At 40.7% G+C, this 5,094-nt stretch overlaps 1 long non-coding RNA gene across 1 annotated transcript; it reads left to right on the forward strand.

Annotated features, from left to right (window-relative positions):
* The first annotated feature begins 621 nt into the window (after positions 1-621).
* On the forward strand, positions 622-4,827 carry LOC142174157 (uncharacterized). Its single transcript, XR_012703495.1, has 4 exons — positions 622-1,456; positions 2,141-3,891; positions 3,971-4,112; positions 4,179-4,827. It is a non-coding gene; the product is annotated as an uncharacterized LOC142174157 (long non-coding RNA).
* Positions 4,828-5,094: the final 267 nt, after the last annotated feature.

Raw genomic sequence — 5,094 nt, forward strand, 5'->3', positions numbered from 1 at the left:
TAAAAAGTTTGAAAAATATAATTTTATATAGTTATTAATATTACTACCTTCGAATATGTTTTAAATTATATACATAATATGAGAAAGTTTATGAGATTTTTTTATTGTAAAGACTCACAAAAAAAAGTTTATCTTTTTACCATTTTAAGAATTAAGCGTACGAGAATTTGTACTCTTTATACGAGATTAGCAAAATTAGAAGTTGAGAAAATGTATGTATTTTTTTTACATGGATGTTTTAACGAAATAATAATAATATATATATTGATTTTATATGGTACCACGATTTATTATTTTAATATTGTAATAGTAGTACTTTAAGATGAGGACAAGACTATTTTTTGAGGTTATAATTATTTATGATATTTATAACAAGTGATAAGTAAAGTCGTGAAGATGAGAGGGCAAACGAGTTGAAGAAAATAAGTTTCGTTGAAGGTTGTCGATTTAGGATAAAATACGGTCCGAGTCATAATATCCGGTATTTATGGAGTAGTACTATAAAAGGTATCATATGACCGTGATAGTATGATATAAAGTATATTAAAAATGAGTAGAATTTTAATTAATTTAAGACAATTCTGAATTGTGCGGGTAATTAGTTAATTACGAGATAACGAGACATTACCTAATTACCTAACAGGCGGATAAAGATTAACATTTCCCACCCACCCCACGTGACAGCAAGGGGCTAACCAAACAAATGACTAAGGGTCATTTTGGTATTAGGTGACAACCTAATGAATGGGTTTCAAGACACATCAATACCATAACTTTTAATACAAAATAAATGTATAGCCTTGGACAAAATTTAGGTACGTTCCAACAATACTACAATTCAGACATGAGCTTTACTCATTAGTAACATGAATCTTTACAAAATTAGGTGATTAGGGTCATTTGCTCATTGTGAATAGGTGAGAACGTGTATAAAGGGTCATTTGCTCATTTTGATTAGGTGAGAATGTCATTTGGAAAAAACTATCCTAGTTGAATCGCCAACAACAGTAGGTTTTGAGTCCTCCATGTCCCATCCTAGAAAAGGCTGAAATATTGGTGGAATTCTTTTGTGGTTAAAGATTATCCCGATTATATGCTTCTGTAAACTAAACATGTTGAAGCAAAACTTAAAAGCATGGATAGTGAGTCATAATGCTGCCTATACAGAAGAAAGAGATGCTTTGAATACACAAAAGGCTTTAGCTAAAGAAGAAGGTATGCTAAATGAAGAGTAGTTAGCACTTAGCACAAAGGGCAGCCACTGTGATGAAGCTTCAGGAGGTGGCAAAACTTGAAGATATCTCATGGAGGCAAAGATATAAAAAAACTTGTGAATTAAGGTTGGGGACAAAAATACCTGGTGCAAATGCGAATAGAAGGCACAATTCCATGAAAAAGTTGAAAGTGAACAGGTAGGTGGTGGAGGACCAGAAAACTATCAAGAGAATCGGTTCAGGTATGTTAAGGTCATCCCTTGTTTCTTTTTGGCATGATCTATACGACACAAACGAAATGAGAAAATGCACAACTTCCATAAATTACTCTATTCGTAGAAATGCTAGAGATGTATATATTCTTATTCTCCCATAAGTCTTATTATTCCATCGTCTGTTCATAGGTCTCAGAAAAATATGTATTTGATAAAGTTTATCCGAAAGGCATATTGAGTTTTATGGCATTCCGAGAAAATCTTATTAACGTATTTCTTATGCATTTCATACATTTATACATGTACAGTGAACCATGACTCAGACGGCGTTATGTACGCGTATATATGTATATGGGATATGGGAAAAGGTTACGGCGTTATATATGCACCACCACCTGATCAGCTGGTATACGTTAATGATTTTGCCCACAGTGGCCGAGATGATATGATGGGATGCCTTCAAAGGCTTGATGATGTTATGAACACATGTACCTATGCACGACATGACATTCATACGCATATGCATGACACTATAAGTATTTCATGATTTAAAAAGTTATCCAGACTTACATGTTGAGTCCTTTACTCCATGTTTCTTCCATGTCCTTAATTAATGTTGACTTACTGTTATGTTTCAGTTCTGCCTTACATACTCGGTATACTATTCGTACTGACGTACTTTTGTTGGGGATGATGCATTCATGCTTGTAGATATAGACAATCAGTTTGACGAGCCCTCATAGTAGACGAAATTGGCATGCAGCGAAGAATCGGTAAGACTCCACTTCATTCGGAGTGCATCCGAGTCTATGAGTTATCGTGTCAGAGTTTTGCTACAGACTTATGGGTAGGCCGGTACCCCATCTCATTTGATGTCAAACAATCTTAGAGGCTTTGTAGACACAGGTTTATTATGTACAGTATGTCAGAGGACTTGACGGCCCATAGTTTTCATGTTTTAAGAACGATGGTTCGTTGTTATAATATTTGCCCACTTACAATTGTACATTACGAGTTGTGGCCATGTTGGACCATGATAATTACAAAAGGAATAAATGAGTTATAGAGTGGTTCGCTCGGGCCAGTACAGCACCGGGTGCTAGCCACGCCTCCCTAGGTTTGGGGCGTGACAAATAAAACTTGCACGTCGGGCCACTAAGGCCCCATTCTCGAGCATAGACGAGGATCGAGACCGAGGCTGGTTAGGCCGATTCGTTCGAGTGAAAACCTCATATTTAATCCTGGTTGAGGATATGCCATTTCTCGAGAAATGGAACATGAAACGTAAGTATAACCTTGCCTTTAAAATTTTGTTTATTGCTTTTCCTTTTTCTTTCCTTCTTATCGATGTTTTCGTGGTGCAACCGTTGCTCGAATGCTAGATGCAGTTCCTCAACTCAAGGAGTGGGTCGAGGGCATCATGTCACAGAAGCTTTATTCCGAGCGTGCATGGCACGAACTTTCAAAGGGCCGGTGGGAGGACCATTCTCACGGTAAGATCCTTTCTTAGAGTAGACAACACTTGGGCTTTTTCCGAAGATGAAGACATCCTCCCCCAATCACCTGCTCTGAATTAGGATAAAGAGAAGAAATGAAAATGGGCTCCGAGTTCCCCGAACTCGGAGAAGCAAAAACCGAAAATGAGGCATGTGCGCAAACCCAAAGAAAGCATCGGCGCCCTCCCATCGAACTTAGTCCACCGGCTGAGGGATGAATCCGAAGAAGAAGAAGAAGAAGAAGAAGAAGAAGAAGAAGAAGAAGAAGAAGAAGAAGAAGAAGAAGAAGAAGAAGAAGAAGAAGAAGAAGAAGAAGAAGAAGAAGAAGAAGAAGAAGAGAATTCCAAGTTAGTGGCATGTGTGTGAGGCAACATTGCATTACCTCAACCAAGGAAGGCTGCTGAGGGGGCAGTGACCGGGGCCTCCAAAACGGAGAGGGGCAAGGCCATTTTGCCCCAAGCTAGGGAGGTCGATAAGGAGACCATGTCCGGTATTCCTAGAGCAGAGGAAAATTCCTTGAAGGATGCATTTGGGGTGATTGATCTCTCTGAGTCTCCTTTATTTACCAATGCCAGGATCAACGAGGCCCATATGCTGAAAAGGCGTTCACACGAGAGGCCTCAAGGGGCGGCAGATTTTAGTAACTTCTTTGATGGCATAGAATCTACCACCTCGGAGGACGTCACCAGGTTGGGTGACTTATCGGTGCCAAAGAAGGCACTATTTTTGAGAGCCAGCGGGTCTTCTTCGAGTTCGAGGTTAGTGGACCGATTATCGGCTCCGAGTGCAGATCCTAATGGAAAGAAATCAATAATTATATCTATCCAGGAGGATGCCCGGGTTCTCTATGCCCCCGTAGGGCTTGCCAGCTATCTTTGGTTCCCAGTTACCGAAGAGGACAAAGCCAAGATGGACGAGGTAGAAGCGCCCTACCTATTCAATGAAGCCCAACAGATGTTAAATCGGGTATTTTTGAACGCCTCTTTGTTATGTACTTAGATTTTTAAGTTGCAAACAATCGTAACACTTTTCTTTATGCTTGCAGACCTTGGTACTTCACCATGAAACTTTCCTCCGATATCAGGAGGAGTTAACCCAACACGGGGGACGCTTACAAGCTTCTCAGTGAGAAACTTCAGGCCGAGCTAAAAGCGGCTCGGAAGGAGCATGTTGAATGGGTCGAGCAGGTAAGACGAGTACTTGAACATAGTGACGTTGATTCGGACACAGTGGCTAACGATCTAAATCTGCAGGCTCAAAAGAGACTTGACCAGATCGAGCAACTCCAGGCAGAGGTGAACACAGTGAAAGCTGAGGCCGAAAAGTGGAAGAAAAACATGGACCTCCTAGCCTCGGAAAAGGAGACTGCCAGGCACAACTGGCATTGATTGAGTCCCAGCTCCGGGATGTAGAGGAAAAGGCCTCAACTCATGCCAAAACAATCGAGTAGATCCAGTCTTAGCTAAGCTCGGCGGTCTCCAGCCAAGAAAATCTAGCCATGGAACTTGAGGCAGCCAGGTCGGACATTGTTGTGGTCAAGGACGAGGCTGATGAGAAGGTGGCCCAGCATAAAGCCGATGTCGAGGCGGCTCAGACAAGTGAGAAATTTGGTGGAGCATACGAAGTGGCTATCTCGAATGGAGGCCCTCGAGGGAGTTCAAGCTCAGAGTTTTGATCTGCTGGCTGAGATCGAGATTGCAAAGGTATCTGAAGCCAAGGCCAATAAGATGGCTTATCTTGAGAAGGAGGATTCCGAGGGGTCTGAAGATTCAGATGAAGCCGAAGGTGATGGAGACCCCGAAGGAAACGACGCGGCCCCCGATGAAGATTAGGTCACTTAGGATCTTTTTAGACGTTTTTGTCTTTTGTTTTTGAGGCCGTTTTGGCCACTGTAGAGTTCTATATCGGGTCCATTTGGCCATTGTAAAGATTTTTGGATAAATATATAAGGTTTCTTTCTCTTCAACTTTCGAATTTTCCTTTGCTTTATTATTTATGTTCACAAAGATCAAAATGCCTTTGCATGAAATAATTTAGGTTATGCTCGAAGGTTCAAACAAACCTCGCCTTTATATTATTCTATTTTAAGGCGTCTTGGGGGTTCGGTATTACTAGAAACCTTCTTCAAATGTAAGTAATTCGGATTATAGTTTGCCGAGGGTTGCCTTT

The sequence above is a fragment of the Nicotiana tabacum genome, chromosome 20 (assembly GCF_000715075.1).
Source record: "Nicotiana tabacum cultivar K326 chromosome 20, ASM71507v2, whole genome shotgun sequence".
In the NCBI taxonomy this organism is placed as follows: Eukaryota; Viridiplantae; Streptophyta; class Magnoliopsida; order Solanales; family Solanaceae; genus Nicotiana; species Nicotiana tabacum.